The sequence below is a fragment of the Nicotiana tomentosiformis genome, chromosome 3 (genome assembly GCF_000390325.3).
Source record: "Nicotiana tomentosiformis chromosome 3, ASM39032v3, whole genome shotgun sequence".
Classification (NCBI taxonomy): domain Eukaryota; kingdom Viridiplantae; phylum Streptophyta; class Magnoliopsida; order Solanales; family Solanaceae; genus Nicotiana; species Nicotiana tomentosiformis.
In genome coordinates, this window is record NC_090814.1 from 102039718 (window position 1) to 102065539 (window position 25822).

Sequence of the window (25822 nt, forward strand, 5' to 3'; positions counted from 1 at the left end):
TTGGAATAACTCAATTAAGAATGAAAATAGATTAGTACTCACTAAAATGGTACAACTCAAAATAACAGGAAAACATATTGCTGCTCGGTAAGAAAAATCGGATTTTACCACAACTAGCCCGTGTACGTACTCATCACCTCACGTACACGGCGCTCACATAGCACAATAGTTCCAAATCTTAAGGGGATTTCCTCCCCAAAAAGTTAGGCAAGCCACTTACCTCAAACCAAGCTTAATCAATCGGTCACAATGCCTTTTTCACGAATATCCGGCTCCGAATGGCCCAAATCTAGCCAAAAGCAATCACATATCATAAATACAACAATAATAGACTTATCTAATTAACGAAATCAACATTTTAACGAAAATTCCGAAATTAACTCAAAATCTCCTGTGGGACCCACGTCTCGGAACCCGACAAAACTTACAGAATATGAACGCCCATCCAACCACGAGTCCAACTATACAAATTTTACCAAAATCCGATATCAACTCGAACCTCAAATCTTCAATTAAACTCTATGAAGATTTCTACCATTTTCAACTCAATCTTTACCCATTTGAACTTAACAATCTTTCCATAATCTTATTGGTATGTATACATAATACTCTTACACCCAAGAATTATACTATTAATCATCCATCCTTACTCCAAACCCGAAATTGAAGAATTGAGGAAAGAAATTCTTATCTCTTTGAAGCCCTAGCAAGATCCTTGTGAAATCTTCAAACCTTGAACAAGAAATTGATGAATAAATGACTAAGTTTTCACTTTCTCTCTCTAAAATGCTCTCACCTCTCTCTAAAATATCAGATAAAACCCTTCAAAATGACCCCCAATAGTGTTTTATAAGAATGGGGTCGGGTTTATAAAACTAGAAAAATGAAGCTTCGGAACAGGTTCTGCGGTCGCATATGCGACCGCATATCGATCGCATAATCGGTGTCCAATACTGGCAAATATTTGTCTGTGTATACGGTCACTATACGGCCGGCATACCTGTTCTGCGGTCGCATAGTGACCGCATAACAGTTATACGGTCGCATAGTCGACCGCAGATTTCATCCAAACTGGCCCTCTTCTGCCTCACTTTTGCGGCCATTATGCGGGCCGTAGAGTGATTATGCGGTCGTATAATGGACCGCAGAAACGCGTTTTTTTGCCAAAATTTTTTCTTTACTTCCCGGTGCATTGTTCAACCCAAAAAATCCGAGCCGCGACCTTTGTACTAATTGATCTACCTCGACACCACAAAACCTTAATTTTTCCTTAGCAAAAATTCTCCGGGTCACTACACATACGTCAACATCTGGTCAACCTTTTCAACTAAATTTCGAAACCTTGGAACTAAGTGTTTCAAATCATTCAAAAACCTCACCGGACCCAAACCAATTACCCCCGACAAGTCACATAATAAATGTAAAGCATAAATTGAGCAGTAAATGAGAAAACGGGATTATAATACTCAAAACGACCGGTCGGGTCGTTACAAAATTAGACTTGAGAAAAACTCTCGGACAACGTGTAACTTCCTTCAACATTTAGTTAGGTTGATGATAAGGACAAAATAGACTTTTGTATGGGTATGCGAATAAGAGGGATATATCTAACGGCAAAGGTCCAAATATACCCCTGTACTTTCGAAAATAGTTTAAGAATACCCATCATTATACTATTGGGTTATCTATACCCCTGCAGTCATACTTTCAGTTTAAATATACCCCTCATTTAAACGGAGGGACACGTGTCATCGTCCTGTTGGCCAATTCTAAATATCTCCTAATTAATTAAAATGACCTATTATTTGATACCCGAAAAATAATTTTCTAAAGCAATTATTTTTTATAAAAACAGAAAAAAACTGAAATTATTTTTACTAAAAACTGAAAAAACGAAAATATTTTAAAAACTGCTTTAAAAACTGAAAAATATTTTCTAAAATAATATTTTTGTAAAAACTGGAAAAAAAAAACTGAAAAATAATTTTCTAAAGCAATTAAAAACTGGAAAAAACTGAATGTGTTTTTACTAAAAACTGAAAAAATCGAAAATATGTTTTTCTAGTTTTTAGAAAAATATTGCTTTAAAAAAAACTGAAAAATAATTTCTATTTGGAAAAACTATAAAAAAAACTGAAAAGCAATTTTATAAAGCAATATTTTTGTAAAAACTGAAAAAATAAATATTTTATTTTATTTTTTCAGTTTTTTCCAGTTTTTACTTGCTTTAGAAAATTACTTTTCAGTTTTTTTTCCAGTTTTTACAAAAACATTGTTTTAGAAAATATTTTTCAGTTTTTTAAAGCAGTTTTTAAAATATTTTTGTTTTTTCAGTTTTTAGTAAAAATAATTTCAGTTTTTTCCTGTTTTTATAAAAAATAATTGCTTTAAAAAATTATTTTTCGGGTATCAAATAATGTGTCTTTTTAATTAATTAGGAGATATTTAAAATTACCCGTTTTGTTTGTTTGTTTGTTTGTTTTATTTTAGCTAACTCATGATACGTGCCATATTTTCATGAAATAAAATAAGAAAGACAAGTTTTGTAGCTAGATTCCAGTCTCCAGATACTTGGACAAATAAATCATTAAATAATTTCTTTTTTCCCTTTTTCGTTGTGGTAAATGAAAAATAATAGTAATATGTTAATACGTATGATTTGATCTCATGTAACAGGTATATATTAGCTGCGGCTGGTGGTGGAATTCTGTATTCATTGATTCAGCTGCCTTTCGCATTGCATCATGCCGTCAAAGGGAAGAGGTTGTGTTAGGATCGGAACTCGGATAGTGCGAAATTTAGTCAAATAACGTTATAATGACAATAACAAAGACAATTCAAGTTGATAATAACGGCAATTAAAATAGATAAAGAAGACACTAATTTGACGTGGTTCGGTCAGTGTGACCTACGTCCACAAGCGGAGAGGAGCAATTTCACTATACTAATAAGAGTACAAAAGAGAGTACAAAATTAGAGTAAACACTCTAATTAATCCCAAATATCCTAAGAGAATGATCTCACAAGACATTCTAAAGAAAGGATTCACACAAGTGCTTCCCAACGCTAACTCTCATACAAAACACTCTTAATAAAGGAGGAAAGGAAGAAACAAGAAATGAATACTCAAGTCTTGTTAGTGTGTCTAAAATGAACTAATGACCTTCCCTTTTATAGGCAAAAAAGTCTTGGCCTCTTAGGTATAAAAGAAGAGATACAACTTGTATAAATGATGTCCACCACACAATGTAATATTTTTGGGTCCCAAAAAATATTGTCAACAAAGTCTACACTTTGCAAAGATGCTTATGCTTATTGTCACGACCCAATTTCACCTGTAGGTCGTGATGACGCCCAACACTACAGCTAGGCAAGCCAACTAATAAATTAAGCATACATTGATAAAATTTAAAACCAAAAAAATATAAACACAAACTCTACCAATGTGTGTGCCAAGACCTGGTGTCACAAGTGAATGAGCATCTAGTAGATTATACAAAACTCCAAATACTGTCTGAAATGAAATAGATAGAATGTAAATATAAGAAGAGACACTGGTAGCTGCAGAACGGCAGCTCACCACTATACCTCAGGATGACGTGAGTATGTGATGATAGGTCCTTCGCTAGTACCTGTCTCAGATCCTGCACAAAAAGTGCAGCAAGTGTAGTACGAGTACGTAAACAACGTGTATCCAGTAAGTATCAAGCCTAATCTCGAAGTGATAAAGACGAGATGGCCGACTTTGACACTCACTATGGGTCAATAATAATAACTAAAATAAAATTAGGATATTTAAATCAGCATGATTTATAGAATTTACAATAATTTATTTAATCAGCGAAAATAATCAAATTCCTTCAAATGTAACAATTCTTAATATATTAATTAAATTCCTTCAATTCAAATAATTTCCAATTTATCAATTAAATCTCATTTACATGAGTAACAATTATTTCTTTAACAGGCAAGAATAATAATTCATTAAATTCCAAGAATTTTCTAATTTATTAATTAGCTTCACAAGCTGAAATAAATTATTAAAGTATCGTGTAATTATTATTATTAAGCACGATTTCTGTCGAGGTCGTTCGGCCCGATCCAGAATATTGTGTACACTGCCGAGGGACGTGCGACACGATCCATAGATGCATCTATCCTGCCGAGGCGTTCGGCCCGCTCCACAAGAAAGGAGGATATTTTCTTATGTACCTCCGGAAGAAGAGTATATTTATTATAATATAAATTCGGGAGAATGAACAGTTTCTTTTAACAATGAATTAATTTAAACAGAAAATCAAGTATATGAGATTTCCATCCTTTAATATTTTTATCTAATAATTCACAATATATATATATCAAATAATATTAATTAAACAAACAATACAATTTATACAATTTATTCATTCTTTGAGTCCTAAACTACCCGGACTTTAGCATTAATAGTAACTACGCACGGACTCTCGTCACCTCGTGCGTACGTAGTCCCCACAATTAGCAATAATTATTTAATTTTAATCACCTATGAGGTAATTTCCCCCTCATAAGATTAGACAAGAGACTTACCTCGTCTTGCTCCAATTTAATCCACTATAAGGCCTTTTCCATGAATATCCAACTCCGTCTGACTCGAATTTAGCCAAAATAATTCGATACAATCACTAAATATTATAGGAATCAATTCTATAAGAAAATACTATATTTTTAAGAAAAGATCCCGAAATTAATTAAAAATTCGCCCGCGGGGCCCATATCTCGAAATTCGGCGAAATTTATAAAATCCGACAACCCATTCAATTATGAGTCCAACCATACCAGTTTCACTCAAATCCGACTCCGAATCGATACCAAAATCTCAAAAATTCGTTTATATGAGATTTCTAAAAAAATTTAAATTTCAATCTCAAAATACTAATTAAATGGTGAAAACAATGATATATTTGTGTATATAGACTAAATCCGAGTTGGAATCACTTAAACCAAATGTCTTTCCTTGAAAATCTGTCAAAAGTCGCCTTTGTTCAAGCTCAAGTTTGTCAAAAATGGCAAATGGGTCGAATGCCTCTGTTTTTTTATAACTTACAGATCTGTCCAGTTCGATCTTGGGAGCTCGATCTCGGGAGCTCAATTTTTGGAGTTTGATTTTGGGCCTCGATTTTGGGCTCGATCTTGGGCTCGATCACAACCCAGAATTTCCAGCAGAAGAGAAAAATTGCAGCAGCTGTTTAAGTCCAATTTTTGATATGTTAACCATCTGAAACTTACTCGAGGTCCTCGAGACCTCAACCAAATATACCAACAATTCCTAAAACATCATACGAACTTAGTCGAACCTATAAATCACATCAAACAATGCTGAAACCACGAATCATACCCCAATTCAAGCTTAATGAATCTAAGGATTTTCAACTTCTATTCAATGCCGGAACCTATCAAATCAAGTCCGATTGACCTTAAATTTTGCACAAAAGTCATAAATGACATAACGGAGCTGTAAAAATTTTTAGAATTGAATTCCGACCCCAATATCAAAAAGTCAACTCCCCGGTCAAACTTCCAAACTTTAAATTCCTATTTTAGCCATTTCAAGCCTAATTTCACCACGGACTTCCAAATAAAATTTCGATCATGCTCCTAAGTCAAAAACCAACATACGGAGCTGTTGGAATCATCAAAATTCTATTCCGGGGTCGTTTTCACATAATTCGATATCCAGTCACTATTTGAACTTAAACATTTAATTTTTTATCAAAATTCCATATCTCGGGCTAGGGACCTCAGAATTTGATTCCGGACATACGCCCGAGTCCCAAATCACGATACGGACCTACCCAAACTATCAAAACACTGATCCGAGTCCGTTTGCTCAAAATATTGACCAAAGTCAACTCAATTTAGTTTTAAAGCTCTAATTCACATTTTAATCCATTTTTCACATAAAAACTTTCTAGAAATATTTTTTTTACGGATTGCGCACGCAAGTCGAAAAATGATAAATAGTACTTTTTGAGGTCTTAGAACATGTAATTAATTATTAAATTTAAAGATGACATTTTGGGTCATCACATTCTCCACCTCTTAAACAAATGTTCGTCCTCGAACGGGTTTAGAATTATACCTGAAGTGCTGAATAAGTGTGGATATCTGTTCCGCATATTTTACTCGGCCTCCCAAGTCGCTTCCTCGACTGGTTGGCCCCTCCACTGGACTTTTACTGCAGAAATCCTCTTGGACCTCAACTGGCGAACCTGTTTATCAACAATGGAAATTGGCTCCTCTTCATAACCAAAGCTATTATCTAGCTGAATTGTGCTGAAGTCTAACACATGTGATAGGTCGGCATGATACTTCCGGAGCATAGATACGTGAAAAATCGGATGAACTCTCGATAGGCTGGGAGGCAATGCAAGCTCATAAGCAACCTCCCCAACTCGTTTGAACACCTCAAATGGGCCTATAAACCTTGGGCTCAACTTGCCCTTCTTCCCGAATCTCATAATTTCCTTCATCGGCGAAACCTTCAAGAGAACTTTTTCACCTACCATAAATGATATATCACGCGCTTTCTGATCCGCGTAACTCTTTTGTCTGGACTGTGCTGTACGAAGTCGCTCCTGAATCAACTTTACCTTTTCCAAGGCATCCCTTACCAAATCAGTACCATATAACTTAGCCTCACCTGGCTCAAACCATCCGATAGGTGAACGACATCACCGACCATATAAAGCCTCAAATGGAGCCATCTCGATATTGGATTGTTAACTGTTATTATAAGCAAACTCGGCCAAAGGCAGGAAACAATCCCACTAACCTCCAAAGTCGATCACACATGCCCTGAGCATATCCTCCAAAATCTGAATTGTCCGCTCTGACTGCCCGTCGGTCTGCGGATGAAAGGCTGTGCTGAGCTCTACACGGGTCCCCAACTCACTCTGTACTGCTCTCCAAAAATGTGAAGTAAACTAAGGGCCTCTATCTGATATGATGGAAATTGGCACACCGTGCAACTGAACTATCTCCTGAATATAAATCTGGGCCAACCTCTCTAAAGTATATGTAGTCACAACAGGAATAAAATGTGCCGACTTGGTCAACCTGTCAACAATCACCCAAACTGCATCAAACTTTCTCAAGGTCCGCGGCAACCCAACTACAAAGTCCATAGTAATTCGTTCCCATTTCCATTCTGGTATAGTCATCTGCTGAAGTAGGCCACATGGCCTCTGGTGCTCATATTTCACTTGTTGGCAATTTAGACACCTAGATACATACTCAACTATGTCCTTTTTCATTCGTCGCCACCAATAATGCTGCCTCAAGTCACGATACATCTTAGTAGCACCTGGATGAATAGAATACCGAGAACTGTGTGCCTCCTCCAGGATCTTTTTCCTCAGTCCATCCACATTCAGAACATATAGACGATCCTGGAGTCGCAGAACACCATCCGCTCTAATAGTAACTTCCTTGGCACCATCTCGTAGTACCGTTTCACGAAGAGCCATCAAGTATGGGTCATCATACTGGCGAGCCTTAATCTGTTCAAATAGTGAAGATTGGGCCACCACACATGTAAGAACTCGGCTGGGCTCCGAAATATCCAGCCTCACAAGTTTGTTAGCCAAGGACTGAATATCCGAGGCTAATGGCCTTTCCTCTGCTGAAATGAAAGCCAAACTACCCATACTCTCCGCCTTCCTGCTCAAGGCATCTGCAACCACATTTGCTTTGCCCGGATGATACAAGATAGTAATATCATAATCTTTTAGTAACTCCAGCCATCTGCGCTGCCTCAAATTTAGATCCCTCTGCTTGAACAAATGCTGCAAACTGCGATGATCAGTGTAAACTTCACAAGACACCCCATAAAGATAATGCCTCCAAATCTTTAGAGCGTGAACAATCACAACTAACTCCAAATCATGTACTGGATAATTCTTCTCGTGGGGCTTCAGCTGACGTGAAGCATATGCAATAACTCGCCTTTCCTGCATCAATACATAACCCAAACCAAAGCGTGACGTGTTGCAATACACGGTATATATTCCCGAACCAGATGGTAACACTAACACAGGTGCTGTAGTCAGTGCTGTCTTGAGCTTCTGAAAGCTTGACTCACAATCATCGGACCATCGGAACTGAACACCCTTCTGGGTTAATTTGGTCAAAGGTGCTGCAATAGATGAAAAACCTTCCACGAATCGATGATAATAACCTGCTAAACCCAGAAAACTCCTGATGTCAGTCGCCGAAGTGGGACGATGCCAATTCTGAACTGCCTCAATCTTTTTGGGATCAATTTTAATACCTTCGCCTGATACAATATGTCCCAAAAATGCTACAGACTCTAGCCAAAACTCACATTTAGAGAACTTAGCATATAACTTTTGTTCCCGCAATGTCTGAAGCACTACTCTCATATGATGCTCATGTTCCTCCTTACTGCACGAATAGATTAATATGTCATCAATGAAGACAATGATAAACGAATCAATATATGGCATGAATACCCTGTTCATCGGATCCATAAACGCTACCGGGGCATTAGTTAAACCGAAGGACATTACCAGAAACTCATAATGACCATATCTAGTCCGAAAAGCAGTCTTCGGAACATCCGAATCCCGAATCTTCAACTGATGGTACCCCGACCTCAAGTCGATCTTAGAGAATACCCTAGCACCCTGCACCTGGTCAAATAGATCATCAATACGCGACAACGGGTACTTGTTCTTAATAGTGACTTTGTTCAATTGGCGATAATCAATACACATCCGCATTGTTCCATCCTTCTTTTTCACAAATAATACTGGTGCACCCCAAGGCGATACACTCGGTCTGACGAACCCTTTGGCTAGTAACTCTTCAAGCTGTTCTTTCAATTCTTTCGGAGCCATGCGATACAGTGGGATAGATATAGGCTGGGTATCTGAAGCCAAGTCAATACATAAATTAATATCATGATCATGTGGCATACCTTGAAAATCTGACGGAAATACATCGGGGAACTCCCGAACTACAGGCACTGAATCAATAGTCGGAGTCTCTATAGTAGTATCTCGAATATAGGCTAGATAAGCCAAACAACCCTTCTCAACCATGTGTTGAGCCTTTATAAAAGAAATAACTCGATTAAATGAACTAACAGACGAACCCTTCCACTCCAGCTTAGGCAATGCTGGAATAGCCAAGGTAACAGTCTTGGCATGACAATCTAGAATATCATGATATGGAGATAACTAGTCCATACCCAGAATAATTTCAAAATCGGTCATCCCAAGCAATAGGAGATCTGCTCTAGTTTCATAACCACAGAATGTAATAATATAGGACCGGTAGATCCGATTCACAACAACAGTATCACCCACAAGAGTGGACACATAAACAAGAGTACTCAAGGACTCACGAGAAACACCCAGGAATGGAGAAAATAGAGATGACACATATGAATACGTAGATCCTGGATCAAATAATACTGAGGCATCTTTGCCACAAACAGAAATAATACCTGTAATCACGGCATCTGAGGCCTCTGCATCTGGTCTAGCCAGAAAAGCATAGAACCGAGCTGGAGCACCAATTGTCTAGCCTCCGCCTGGCTGACCTCCACCTCTAGGACGGCCCCTACCCACCTGTCCTCCATCTCTGGGTGGTCGGACTACTGGTGGAGCAACTGGTCCGGTAAGCATAGGTTGCTGACCCTGCTGTGCTGGTCTACCCCGAAGCCTGGGGCAAAACCTCCGCATGTGACTGGGATCCCCACACTCGTAATAACTCTTCGATGCGATGGGCTGCTGACTAAGTGTCTGGCCCTGGGGACCTGAATACCCACGGAAAGAACCCTGAATAGCTGGTGGGCGATAAGAACTCTCTGGTATAGCACTGAAATAAGGTCGTACTGGAGCACCCCGAGGAGGAGGGGGTGCTGGATATGGGGGCCTGCTGGACTGCCCTCTCACGAACTGACCTCTGCCCCCAGACGGAGAACCTCTGAACTCTCCAGAAAACCTAAACCGCTTATCTCTAGTAACATGCTCTCAGCTACATTGACGTACACCCTCAATCCTCCGAGCTATCTCAACGACTAGCTCATAAGAAGTACCCATCTCAACCTCTCGAGCCATAGTAGCCTGAATGCCAGTATGTAAACCTGCAACAAACCTTCGCACTCTCTCCGCCTCAATAGGGAGTATCATAAGTGCATGGCGAGATAACTCAGAAAACCTCGCATCATAATCGGTCACTGACATTTGACCCTGCTGGAGCTGCTCAAACTGAAACCTCAACTCTTCCCTCTGGGAGGGTGGAATATACCTGTCCAAGAAGATACGGGTGAACCTGTCCCAAGTTATGGGAGGAGAATCTGCTGGTCTGCCAAGAATATAAGACTGCCACCATCTACGAGCTCTGCCCTCTAGATGAAAAGTAGCAAAGTCTATCCCATGAGACTCCAATATCCTCATGTTGTGCAGTCTGTCCCTGCAGCGATCAATGAAGTCCTGTGGATCCTCATGTCGCTCACCCCCAAAGACAGGAGGATGTAGTCTAGTCCATCGATTTAATAATTTCTGAGGATCGGAGGCTACAACTGGCCTGAGCTCAGGTGTAGCTGCTGCCACTGGCTGGGATCCACCCACGGGTAGTGCACCCTGGGTCTGATATACAGCAGCTGCCTGTCCATGAGCCTGTGCGGTTGGGGTCTGTGCTCCCCCGCCCGCCTGAGATGTGGCTGGGTCTGCCGGAAATAAACCGGCCTGAGTCATATTGTCCATGAACCGCAGCATATGACCCATGACGTCCTGAAATCCTGGTGCAGATGTGAAATCCATCGGAGCTGGCTCTGCCACAGGCACCTCACCCTGCTCCTCAATAATGGAATTCTCTGCTGGACTCACTGGCAGCATAACTGAAATAGTCCTGGGACGTTCTCGCCCTCTACTACGGCCTGGAGCCCTCCCTCGGCCTCTAGCGACTGGGGGAATAGCTCTTCCCTGGTCTGGAATCTCATTAGAGCGTGTTCTCACCATCTGTGAGAGAATAAGAGAAGGATATTTAGTACTACATCAATTGCACGATTGAATATAAAGAAAGGTAGTTTTCTAACTCCATATAGCCTCTCGAAGATAAGTACAGACGTCTCTGTACCGATCCGCAAGACTCTATTAGGTCTGCTCATAACTTGTGAGACCTATGTGAACCAAGTACTTTGATACCATGTTGTCACGACCCAATTTCACCTGTAGGTCGTGATGGCGCCCAACACTACAGCTAGGCAAGCCAACTAATAAATTAAGCATACATTGATAAAATTTAAAACCCAAAAAATATAAACACAAACTCTACCAATGTGTGCGCAAAGACGTGGTGTCATAAGTGAATGAGCATCTAGTAGATTATACAAAACTCCAAATACTGTCTGAAATGAAATAGACAGAATGTAAATATAAGAAGAGACACTGGTAGCTGCAGAACGACTCAGAAAGGCAGCTCACCACTATGCCTCGGGATGACGTGGGTATGTGATGATAGGTCCTCCACTAGTACCTGTCTCAGATCCTGCACAAAAAGTGCAGCAAGTATAGTATGAGTACGTAAACAACGTGTATCCAGTAAGTATCAAGCCTAATCTCGAAGTGGTAGAGACGAGATGGCCGACTTTGACACTCATTATGGGTCAATAATAATAACTGAAATAAAACTAGGATATTTAAATCAGCATGATTTGCAGAATTTATAATAATTTATTTAATCAGCGGAAATAATCAAATTCCTTCAAATGTAATAATTCTAAATATATTAATTAAATTTCTTCAATTTAAATAATTTCCAATTTATCAATTAAATCTCATTTACAGGAGTAATAATTATTTCCTTAACAGGTAAGAATAATAATTCATTAAATTTCAAGGATTTTTCAATTTATTAATTAGCTTCACAAGCTAAAATAAATTATTAAAGTATCGTGTAATTATTATTATTAAGCACGATTTCTGCCGAGGTCGTTCGGCCCGATCCAGAATATTGTGTACACTGTCGAGGGACGTGCGACACGATCCATATATGACTCTATCCTGCTGAGGCGTTCGGCCCGCTCCACAAGAAAGAAGTACATTTTCTTATGTACCTCCGAAAAAAGAGTATATTTATTATAATATAAATTCGGGAGAATGAACAGTTTCTTTTAACAATGAATTAATTTAAACAGAAAATCAAGTATATATATGGGGAGCTCTGTTTGTCAAAAATGGCAAATGGGTCGAATGCCTCTGTTTTTTTATAACTTACATATCTGTCCAGTTCAATCTTGGGAGCTCAATCTCGGGAGCTCGATCTTGTGAGCTGGATTTTGGGAGCTCGATTTTGGGCCTCGATTTTGGGCTCGATCTTGGGCTCGATCACAGCCCAAAATTTCCAGCAGAAGAGACAAATTGCAGCAGCGGTTTAAATCCAATTTTTGATCCGTTAACCATCCGAAACTCACCCGAGGTCCTCGGGACCTCAACCAAATATACCAATAATTTCTAAAACATCATACGAACTTAGTCGAACCTATAAATTACATCAAACAACGCTAAAACCATGAATCATACCCCAATTCAAGCTTAATGAATCTAAGGATTTTCAATTTCTACATTCGATGCCGGAACCTATCAAATCAAGTCCGATTGACCTCAAATTTTGCACAAAAGTCATAAATGACATAACGGAGCTGTGAAAAGTTTTAGAATTGGATTCCGACCCCGATATCAAAAAGTCAACTCCCCGGTCAAACTTCCAAACTTTAAATTCCTATTTTAGCCATTTCAAGCCTAATTTCACTACGGACTTCCAAATAAAATTTCGATCACGCTCCTAAGTCAAAAATCAACATACGGAGCTGTTGGAATCATCAAAATTCTATTCCGGGGTCGTTTGCACATAATTCGATATCCGTTCATTATTTGAACTTAAACTTTTAATTTTTTATCAAAATTCCATATCTCGGGTTAGGGACCTCAGAATTTGATTCCGGGCATACGCCCGAGTCCCAAATCACGATACAGACCTACCGGAACTGTCAAAATACTGATCCGAGTCCGTTTGCTCAAAATGTTGATCAAAGTCAACTCAATTGAGTTTTAAAACTCTAATTCACATTTTAATCCATTTTTAACATAAAAACTTTCTAGTTTTTTTTACGGATTACGCATGCAAGTCGAGGAATGATAAATAGTACTTTTCGAGGTCTTAGAACACATAATTAAATATTAAATTTAAAGATGATATTTTGGGTCATTACACTTATATGAGATGGACTCCATTAACTAAAATATTGGCTATAATTACATGCCAATTAAAGGCCAGTTTCTGTCCATGTTTGATTTTTACGGAGATAAGGTTTTCTTCTGAGAACACATCAACCTTAAAAAATATGCAACTACTAACAAACGCATTTTTCCGATCGAAAAAACGACGAACTTCACCGACCGAAAAAATTGATCGAATCGGTGGGTTTTTGAAAATAATATACTTTTCAATTTTTCTTGCAAAATCGACGAATTCGGTTAGTTTTTTTTGCTCCAAAATGCGAGAAATTATTTTTTTGACTGATATGTCAGTAATGCGTACCAGAAAATTTAGTTTTCAAGAAACTGACCAACTTCGATTGGTTTTCTATTTAAAATAAATTAGAATTAATATTTAGAAAATTGACTGAAATCGATCATTTTCTTGGCCAACTTATTTAAACAATTGATCAATTTTCGTCGGTTATTTTATTTTTCTAATATAACCGACCGAATTCAATCGGTTATTTTTGTGCAATAATGTGATTAAAGAGTATAAATAAGTAAATAAATAAAGTATTAAACCAACAAGCACCAACGACCTAATGGAAGAATAGTACAGACCACCGTTTAATTTCTTGGTGTATTTTTTAATTGCATAATTGACCAAAGTTCAATTCTCATATGTTGCATCTTTTAATTGCATAATTTAGAGAAACTAACCGATTTCGGTTGGTAAAACTTGTCGATTTTTGGTTGATTTTTTTGGTCTATCAATTCTCATATGTTGCATCTTTTAATTGCATAATTTAGAGAAACTAACCGATTTCGATCGGTAAAGCTGGCCGATTTTTGGTTGATTTTTTGGTTTGAGTGTGAAATTCAATTGACCAACTGAAATCAATGATTTTTGCTACAGAACTTTTCCAACCCACCCGATTCGGTCGATTTTTGATCGATAATCGTTCAAAACCAACCGCTTTCTGTCAGTTTTTCTGGTAGGAAAAGAGCTTTTTTTTAGCAGTGATGCCTCTATTTTACTATAACAAGCAGTTTTGAACAAAATTGGCAGGTGATAGCGTTTTTATTGGCAAGTGGAGTTGGCGTCAGTATTGAACTCAAAAAATCATTTAACGAATCAATAGACGAAATAGAAGGTGGAGCAGTAATTGAACTACTTGAAGAATTTAGGGAGAAGAGCGACAAGCTTTTTGGAAGGGGAATTATTGCAACTGGTATTCTGCTTGCTGGTTTTACTACAATGGCTATACTCTCCATTCTTAATTCTGCGAAACGAAATATATAAAACTTTGGGCCACGTTGGTTCAATACCGTATATTTCACTATAATTATTTCATTTTGTGGTACAATGTTGTGTTGTACTTGATTCAATAAGCTATGAGACGAAGAAAATTTACTATCTACTTTTTATTTGTTGGGTTCGAAAATAACAACGCGCCAGAAGCTAAAAAAGAGAACTTTGATGACGATAATTCAGATGACAAAATATTGTAAGAGAATTTGATAATGAGGTTTGGTCAATTGACCTACATATGAGAAAAGAAGTATAAAAACTATTGAGAGAAAATTTTTTCCATAAATAAAACTTTCGTGCAAACTACATTGTGGAGGTTGTTGTTGTATTTTTCTGTCGAGGAAATATCCTCGATTTATAGAGGTCCACAATCTTTTGCTACGAAAAGGGATCTGTCAAATACAAAAAGAGAATCTATACTTTCCTTTTAGGAAAAGTAAAATAATTATGGTTAATATTCTATTATTCCTTCAAGTAAAAGAATAAATTCGAATAAGGTAAGAAAAATAAGGATAAATTCCTACCATTATTCAATAGAGTTTGAGAGTTTTTGTACTGGTATTGTTGCTATGGGCAAAATACATTTGGGCCAGTGAGTCCAAGTAATAAGGGTGCACATCGGTCGGGTTGATTCAGATTTTTAATTAGTAAACCAAATCAATTGTGTCGGATTTTTAAATCAATCAATTAAACCAAACGAATAAAATTCGGGTTTTCAATCTCGATCTTTCTCGGGTTTTTTAGTTTTTACGGTTTTTTTTTGGATTTTTTCCGGCAAATTATAGCACTAATTAAACATATAACTTGTACTCCAAATATTGAATTGAATTACTTTTATAGGAATGTTACACGAGTGTACCAAAAAAAAATACTATTTACTAACAACTAGCCATTTTATGTTACCAAAAATAGCCACAAAAATTATCAATGATATACAACATTCAAAATATATAGGTTTTTTTTCAATCGGTATTGTTGCGATTCGTTAAAAATACATAGATAAAGGCAATATACAAATTTTGCACGGAGTTTGAAGGTGAGTTAGACTAGTTTGGAATCAAAATTCATTACCAATGATATACAATGTTTAAAAAAAATTGGGCAAAAAAGGATTTTCTTTTTTAATAGGTATGGTTGAAATTCATTGAAAACGTATAGATGAGGCAATATACAAACTTTAAACAAGCTTGGAGGTAATTTGGATTGGTTTGGTATCAAAATTCGTAGTTAAAATCGAGTTAAAAAAATTCTTCTGCAACACATGTATCAAACGTGCATTATGCATGTATCTCACATACACGTATACATGGATATCAATGTGATATATATTTGATACACATATGAAACATATGTGATACATATATCATCTTTTTCCATGTTCATCTTTTACATCGAATTTTCAAATCAAATCACCTCAAAACTCCACCAAATCATCCCGAAACTGAAATTTAAACTCCTTAAAATGTACCCAATCTATCCCAATATCACACATTGAAATAAATATCATTTCAAAAATCCAAAATTTTGAATTCAAGCTTAAGCATGCTTCAATGGACAACCATAGAGTTTTCAGTTTAATTTGTCATCCAAATCCAACAAACTAACATTAAATAATGATTTTTAAATCGAATTAAGGTGCTCGATTCTCTGAATTTTAACTTAAATGAATTAAAACATTGCAATATTGCTCAAGTCCAATGTCTCAAAAAGTTTGAACTACCTTTGTGTTTTAGCAAAATAGACTTGTGTTACAAAATGACATTTGGGCTATTTTTAGTAGATATTTTATTTTGGACTAGTTTTGGTTAAAGTAATTTATGAAGTGACAGTTTAGGTAATTTTTTCTTCTTTTATTAGCATTAGTCTTGATTTGATTTTGCTTCGGGCGTTATTTGAGTTACTAACATTTAAAAGTTCGGACTTGAAATAATACGTTAAAAGAGAGAACTATGAAAAAATTTAAGAAATATTCATAAATTATATAATAATAAATATTTAATATTTTTATATATAAAATATTTTAAAAACTTGTATACATATAATGTCAGGTCAGTTTGATTTCGATTTGACTTTTTCTAGTTAAAACCAAACTAAACCAATTATGTTCGGATATTTTTCGCCAGCCCCAAACCAAATCAAACCAAACCAAACCAAACCAAATCATAGTTATTTTTTTCTTTTTGATTTGACTCGAATTGTCAATTTGATGTGATTTAACAATTTTTTTGTACATCTCTATCGAGAAGTATCTTATGTAGGGGGAAGTGCACGGTTAGCCACTAATTAGAGATATCTTTACTCTTTAGCCACCGTTTAAAATATATTTACTTTTTAGCTAGTGTTTAATAATTTTTTACCCGCCCGAACAAAAATACCCCTGTGCTAATATTAAGGACATCATGTCCTTAACTTCATATGTTCAGTGTAAATATTAAGGACACGATGTCCTTAACTTCATGTGTGTAGTGTAAATGTTAAGGACATAATGTCCTTAACTTGTATTTGCACCTTCTGTTGTTAAGCTTTAGGACCTCATGTCCTTAACTTCATATGTGTAGTGTAAATGTTAAGGACATGGTGTCCTTAATTTCATGTGTGCAATGTAAATGTTAAGGACATAGTGTCCTTAACTTTATGAGTGTTGTGTAAATATTAAGGATATGATGTCCGTAACTTCATAAATACTGTGTAAATATTAAGGACAAAGTGTCTTGTATTTGCACATTCCGTTGTTAAACTTTAGGAAATCATGTCCTTAACTTCATATGTTCAATGTAAATGTTAAGGATACGACGTCCTTAACTTCATGTCTGCAGTGTAAATGTTAAGGACATAATGTCCTTAACTTGTATTTGCACCTTCTGTTGTTAAACTTTAGGATCTCATGTCCTTAACTTCATATGTATAATGTAAATGTTAAGGACATAGTGTCCTTAATTTTATGAGTGTTGTGTAAATATTAAGTGCATGATGTCCTTAACTTCATAAATACTGTGTAAATATTAAGGACAAAGTGTCTTGTATTTGCACCTTCCGTTGTTAAACCTTAGGACATCATGTTCTTACCTTCATATGTTCAGTGTAAATATTAAGGACACAACGTCCCTAACTTCATGTGTGTAGTGTAAATGTTAAGGACATAATGTCATTTACTTGTATTTGCACCTTCTGTTGTAAAACTTTAGGACCTCATGTCCTTAACTTCATATGTGTAGTGTAAATATTAAGGACATAGTGTCCTTAACTTCATATGTGCAGTGTAAATGTTAAGGACATAATGTCCTTAACTTTATGAGTGCTGTGTAAATATTAAGGACATGATGTCCTTAACTTCATAAATACTATGTAAATATTAAGGACAAAGTGTCTTGTATTTGCACATTCAGTTGTTAAACTTTAGGATATCATGTCCTTAACTTCAAATGTTCAGTGTAAATGTTAAGGACACGACGTCCTTAACTTCATGTGTACCGTGTAAATGTTAAGGACATAATGTCCTTAACTTGTATTTGCACCTTATGTTGTTAAACTTTAGGACCTCATGTCCTTAACTTCATATGTGTAGTGTAAATGTAAATGACATGGTATCCTTAACTTCATGTGTGCAGTGTAAATGTTAAGGACATAGTGTCCTTAACTTTATGTGTGTTGTGTAAATATTAAGGACATGATGTCTTTAACTTCATAAGTACTGTGTAAATATTAAGGACAAAGTGTCTTGTATTTGCACATTCCGTTGTTAAACTTTAGGAAATCATGTCCTTAACTTCATATGTTCAATGTAAATATTAAGGACACGACGTCCTTAACTTCATGTGTGCAGTATAAATGTTAAGGACATAATGTCCTTAACTTGTATTTGCACCTTCTGTTGTTAAACTTTAGGATCTCATGTCCTTAACTTCATATGTATAGTGTAAATGTTAAGGACATAGTGTCCTTAACTTTATGAGTGTTGTGTAAATATTAAGGGCATGATGTCCTTAACTTCATAAATACTGTGTAAATATTAAGGACAAAGTGTCTTGTATTTGCACCTTCCGTTGTTAAACTTTAGGACATCATGTCCTTACCTTCATATGTTCAGTGTAAATATTAAGGACACGACGTCCTTAACTTCATGTGTGTAGTGAAAATGTTAAGGACATAATGTCCTTAACTTGTATTTGCACCTTCTGTTATAAAACTTTAGGACCTCATGTCCTTAACTTCATATGTGTAGTGTAAATGTTAAGGACATGGTGTCCTTAACTTCATGTGTGCAGTATAAATTTTAAGGACATAATGTCCTTAACTTTATGAGTGCTGTGTAAATATTAAGGACATGATGTCCTTAACTTCATAAATACTATGTAAATATTAAGGACAAAGTATCTTGTATTTGCACATTCAGTTGTTAAACTTTAGGACATCATGTCCTTAACTTCAAATGTTCAGTGTAAATGTTAAGGACACGACGTCCTTAACTTCATGTGTGCCATGTAAATGTTAAGGACATAATGTCCTTAACTTGTATTTGCACCTTATGTTGTTAAACTTAGGACCTCATATCCTTAACTTCATATGTGTAGTGTAAATGTAAAGGACATGGTATCCTTAACTTCATGTATACAGTGTAAATATTAAGGACATAGTGTTCTTAACTTTATGTGTGTTGTGTAAATATTAAGGACATGATATCTTTAACTTCATAAATACTGTGTAAATATTAAGGACAAAGTGTCTTGTATTTGCACATTCTGTTGTTAAACTTTAGGACATCATGTCCTTAACTTCATATGTTTAGTGTAAATGTTAAGGACACGACGTCCTTAACTTCATGTGTGCAGTGTAAATGTTAATGACATAATGTCCTTAACTTGTATTTGCACCTTCTGTTGCTAAACTTTAGGATCTCATGTCCTTAACTTCATATGTATAGGTAAATGTTAAGGACATAGTGTCCTTAACTTTATGAGTGTTGTGTAAATATTAAGGGCATGATATCCTTAACTTCATAAATACTGTGTAAATTTTAAGGACAAAGTGTCTTGTATTTGCGCCTTCCGTTGTTAAACTTTAGGACATCATGTCCTTACCTTCATATGTTCAGTGTAAATATTAAGGACACGACGTCCTTAACTTCATGTGTGTAGTGTAAATGTTAAGGACATAATGTCCTTAACTTGTATTTGCACCTTCTGTTGTAAAACTTTAGGACCTCATGCCCTTAACTTCATATGTGTAGTATAAATGTTAAGGACATGGTGTCCTTAACTTCATGTGTGCAGTGTAAATGTTAAGGACATAATGTCCTTAACTTTATGTGTGTTGTATAAATATTAAGGACATGATGTCTTTAACTTCATAAATACTGTGTAAATATTAAGGACAATGTATCTTGTATTTGCACATTCCGTTGTTAAACTTTAGGACATCATGTCCTTAACTTCATATGTTTAGTGTAAATGTTAAGGACACGACGTCCTTAACTTCATGTGTGCAGTATAAATGTTAATGACATAATGTCCTTAACTTGTATTTGCACCTTCTGTTGTTAAACTTTAGAATCTCATGTCCTTAACTTCATATGTATAGTGTAAATGTTAAGGACATAGTGTCCTTAACTTTATGAGTATTGTGTAAATATTAAGGGCATGATGTTCTTAATTTCATATGTGTAGTGTAAATGTTAAGGACACGACGTCCTTAACTTCATGTGTGCAGTGTAAATGTTAAGGACACTATGTCCTTAATATTTACACAACACTTATGAAGAAAGGGTAACAACGTCTTTTCGTATTAATTTTAATAGAGTAGTGACTATTTATGCTCAACATTAAAAATATTGAATAAAAACTAAATACCATGTTAAAAAGTGGTTATCCCACGCCATTTCTTCTCTTATGTAAGCCCTTCGGCCTTGCTTAATACTCTAGTACTGGGCTAGTGAGGTTTTGGGCCCAATTCTCAACTTGGGAAGAACGAATGTGAATGTTACTGATGTATGATTGGGTTACTTTCAAGACTAGCCCACATCATCTCACTTGTTTATAGGGATTGTTACATAAATAACCGGTGATATGTACTATTTACTTTTTCTATCCGGTATATATAGATTATACATTGATTATATATTGTTATACTCATAATATACATGAGTTATACATATCTTATACATCCGTCGGCTATTTTTAGTTTAAGAAATTAGGTGGACGGCTATTGTCACGACCCCAAATTCCCTCAATTAGGTGGACGGCTATTGTCACGATCCCAAATTCCCTCCGTAGGATCCGTAGGAGGTCGTTATGACACCTAGTATCTAAGACTAGGTAAGCCTATCAATGCGGAATAATAATAGATATCTGAAATAAATAAACTATAATTCAAATAATTACAATTCCCAAAACCCGATAGAAATAAGTCACAAGCTTCTTAGAATTTATTCTCTATGTCTCTATATATCAGAGTCTAAAGCAAATAAGGAAGACAATATAGTAAGATAGAAAAGGACTCCGGAGTCTACGGACGCTGGCATATATACCTCGAAGTCTCCTCGTACAACTAGTTTACTGGTGCTTGATCTGATAGATGTACCTGGATCTGCACAAAAAGATGTGCATAAGCGTAGTATGAGTACACCACAACGGTACCCAGTAAGTGCCAAGCCTAACTTCGGTAGAGTAGTGACGAGGTCAAGTCAGGCCCTACTGGAAAATAATTAGTGGCATGGTAAAAATGTTTAGCAATATAATAAATTAATATGACAATGGAAATGAGTCAAGTAGTATGTCACCATTTATTTACACCAAATAATGGCAATTAATAACTCGTGAAAATAAAACAGAATTTTTTTCAACTTTAAAAAAATCACAACAATAATCAAAGGCAACTGCAGCCATAAATCAATATCAACAAGGGCACTCCCGAGATACCGCCTCGTAGTCCCAAATCATAAATAAATTCACAATAACTCATTTTCTTATATCACCGCGGGAGCCTTCACAATTTATTTTAAAGAAAATATTTTTTTCGAAATAGCATCCCGCGATTTAGCTGTCTTTATTACACCGCATGACTTCTAGTAGTTTTCCCTACTAGCCATGCGTATCAAGCCACCCTTATCTCACCACATGCGTTTCAACACCCAATCCTTATACCACCGCATGTGTATCAATATCACAATGTATCACAATTTGCACTTCAAGTGCCCAAATATTTTAATTTGCCAAAATAAATCAACAACAATATTTTTCCATAATAAAGAGCTCACAACTCCATCACAATGAGTACGAAAATCTCATCAAAAATATTCGGGAATAAATAACTCAACAAAATAATATTTCAAAATTTTAATACGTTGCTTCAATACCAAATTTAAAATATCCAATAATTCATATTAATAATATTTAATTTAAAGAAAATCAACCTTCAAATAATGCACAGAATAAAAGAAACCAAGTTTCAATAAAACAAGTAAAACAATTAGTAGAAAAAGGTCAAGCAAATTTAAAGTATAAACATTTAAATCAATGATGAAGAATATAACAAGGTAAAATTATTTAATTAATATGCAACAATGATCTACACAATTTAAAGATATAATCTTCCACATTTAGCCCGTGTACACACTCGTCACCTCGTGTACATGACTTTCAACACATTAAAATTTATCTCTTCAATACCAACCCTATGAAATTTTTTTTTCCCACAAGGTTAGACAATGCACTTATCTCGACTTGCTCCAATTTAATCACGTAGTATGCCTTTTCCTCATTTTTTCGACTCCGATCGACTCGTATCTAGTCATAATTAATTCGATACAGTCAACAAAATTTATAGAATCAATTCCATAAGAAAATACTATATTTTTCAATAAAAATCCAAAACTAACTCATAAATTGCCCGTGGGGCCCACGTCTCAGAATCCGGCGAAAGTGACGAAATATGAACGCCCATTCAACCACGAGTCTAAGCATACCAAAATGACTAAATTCCAATAACAATTCAACCCTCAAATCCTTAATTCTATCCAAGAGGATTTTCAAAATTTTTCAACTTAAATCACCAATTAAATGTTAAAAACAATGATGGATTCGGGTAATCTAACCAAGATTGAGTTAAGAATACTTACCCCGATATTTTCTCTGAAAATCTCCCAAAAATCGCCTCAATCCGAGCTCCAAATCGTTAAAAATGGAAAATGATCCCATTTTCAGAACTTAAACATTCTGCCCAGGCTTTTACTCTTCGCGATCGCGAAGCACAAATTTTTATTGCCCAAATTAACTCTACGCGATCGCGGAAAATCCCACGCAATCACGAAGCACAGTCTCCGCAAGCCTACGCGATCGCGAAACATTAAGCGCGTGGCCCAGCTTCTGCCTCGTTACTCTACACGAACGCGACCTTCTTCACGCGTTAGCGAGTCACAAAATATCAAAGCTATGCGATCGCATCCCGCTTCACGCGATCGCGAAGCACAAAACTCAGTAGCCCTCAATTAACCTTACGTGATCGCAAATAATGCAACGCGATCGCGATGCACAGACTGGCCCAACCTACGCGATTGCGGACTCGCCCATGCAATCGCATAGCACAAAATTTCAGCTGCCCAATTAACCCTACGCAATCACATACCTTCTCATGCGACCGCGTAGAAGCAAACCAGAACCTGCAGAAACCAGAACTTCAGCTATCAAGTCAAGTCCAAAAATGATCCGTTAGGCATCCGAAACTCATCCGAGCCCCTCGGGACCTCAACCAAATATACCAACAAGTCCTAATACATCATACGAACTTAGTCGAGTCTTCAAATCACATCCAACAACATTAAAAACATGAATCACATATAGATTCAAGCCTAATGAACTTAGAAACTTTCAATTTCTACAAACGACTCCGAAACCTATCAAATCACGTCCGATTGACCTCAAATTTTGCACACAAGTCATAAATGACGTAACGGACCTATTCAAATGTTCAAAATCGAATTTTGGCCCTGATATCAAAAAGTCAACCTCTCGGTCAAACTTCCCAAAAATTTGACTTTCGCCATTTCAAGCCTAATTCAACTACGGACTTCCAAATAAAATTTCAAACACGCTCCTAAGTCCAAAATTACCATATAGAGCTGTTGGAATCATTAAAATTCTATTCCGGGGTCATTTTCTCAAAATGTTGACCGAAGTGAAATTTAGCATTTTAAGGCCAACTTAAGGAACCAAGTGTTCCGATTTCAACCCGAACACTTCCAAATCCCGAACCAACCATCCCCGCAAGTTATAAATTAATAAAAGTACATACGGGGAGTTTTATTTAGGGGAACGGAATTCTAAAAGTCAAAATAATCGATTGGGTCATTTCATTCTCCACCTCTTAAACAAACTTTCGTCCTCGAATGTGTTTAGAATTATACCTGGAGTGGTGAAAAGATGAGGATAACAGTTACGCATATCATGTTCGGTCTCCCAAGTTGCCTCCTCGGTCGGATGACCCCTCCACTGAACCTTCACAAAAGCAATGTTCTTTGACCTCAGCTTTCGAACCTGCCTATCCAAAATAGCCACTGGTTCCTCAACATAATATAGATCCTTGTCTAACTGAACTGAACTGAAGTCTAACAAATGAGACGGATCGCCGTGATATTTCCGGAGCATAGAAACATGGAATACCGGATGAACTGCAGAGAGACTAGGTGGTAGTGCAAGTCTGTAAGCCACCTCTCCAACTCTTTCAAGAATCTCAAAAGGCCCAATATACCTAGGGCTCAACTTGCCCTTCTTACCGAACCTCATCACACCCTTCATAGGCGAAACCCAGAGCAAGACCCGCTCACCAACCATGAATGAAACATGACGAACCTTCCGATCCGCATAACTCTTCTGTCTAGATTGGACTGTACGAAGTCGATCTTGAATCAATTTAACCTTTTCCAAGGCATCCTGAACCAAGTCTGTACCTAATAGCCTAGCCTCGCCTGGTTCGAACCAACCCACTGGCGACCGGCACCGCCTACCATATAAGGCCTCATACGGAGCCATCTGAATGCTCGACTGATGACTGTTGTTGTAAGCAAACTCCGCAAGTGGTAAGAACTGATCCCAAGCACCCCCAAAATCTATCACATACGTACGAAGCATATCCTCCAGTATCTGAATAGTGCGTTCAGACTGCCCGTCCGTCTGAGGGTGAAATGCTGTACTCAACTCTACTCGATTACCCAACTCACGTTGTACTGCCCTCCAGAACCATGATGTAAATTGCGTACCCCGGTCAGAGATGATAGATACCGGTACGCCGTGAAGTGTGACAATCTCGCGAATATAGATTCGAGCCAACTGCTCAGAAGAGTAGGTAGTTATCACAGGAATGAAATGAGCTAACTTGGTCAACCTATCCACAATCACCCAAACTGCATCGAACTTCCTATGAGTCCGTGGGAGCCCAACAACGAAATTCATAGTGATCCGCTCCCATTTCCATTCTGGAATCTCTAACTTCTGAAGCAATCCACTGGTCGCTGATGCTCATATTTCACCTGTTGACAATTTAGACACTAAGCTACATACTCCACTATGTCTTTCTTTATCCGCCTCCACCAATAGTGCTGTCTTAAGTCCTGATACATCTTTGCAGTACCTGGATGAATGGAGTACCGTGAACTGTGAGCCTCTTAGAGAATCAACTCATGAAAACCATCTATATTAGGCACACATAGCCTGCCCTGCATCCGTAATATATCGTCATCTCCAATAGTGACTTACTTGGCATCATCATGCTGAACTGTATCCTTAAGGACAAGCAGATGGGGGTCATCGTATTGACACTCTGTTATACAATCATAAAGAGAAGACTGAGAAACCACATAAGCCAAAACTCGGGTCGGCTCAGAAATATCCAACCTGACAAACTCGTTAGCCAAAGCCTGAACATCCAAGGCTAAAGGCCTCTCTGCTACCGGTAAATATGCTAAGCTGCCCAAACTCTCCGCCTTATGACTCAAGGCATCGACCACTATATTGGCCTTTCCGGGATGATAGAGAATGGTGATATCATAATCCTTAAGCAACTTCAACCATCTCCGCTTTCGCAAATTAAGATTCTTCTGTTTAAACAGATACTGTAGACTCCGGTGATTGGTGTAGAACTCACAATGGACACCGTATAAGTAATGCCGCAAAATCTTTAAGTCATGAACAATAGCTGCTAACTCAAGGTCGTGGACCAGATAATTATTCTCATGTACCTTTAACTGTCTGGA